A 215-nucleotide genomic window follows, 5' to 3' on the forward strand; every position below is an offset into this window, starting at 1 on the left:
GCAGCAGCAGCAAGCGGTGGGCAGCGTGGCAGCGCTCGGGGTGCATGGGTCTGAGGGTGGAGGCGGCCCCGGCGAGGGCAGCAGCAGCAGCAACCACAGCAGTCAGAGCAGCAGCAGCAGCAGCAGCAGCAGCAGCAGCAGCAATGGGGAGATGTGTGGGTCTAGTGATTCTGGTGGTTGTATGGTGTTGATGGATGGGGTTAAGAGAGACTGCG

This window comes from Eimeria mitis, genomic scaffold, assembly GCF_000499745.2.
Source record: "Eimeria mitis Houghton genomic scaffold, Emh_scaff2777, whole genome shotgun sequence".
NCBI classification, from domain to species: Eukaryota; Apicomplexa; class Conoidasida; order Eucoccidiorida; family Eimeriidae; genus Eimeria; species Eimeria mitis.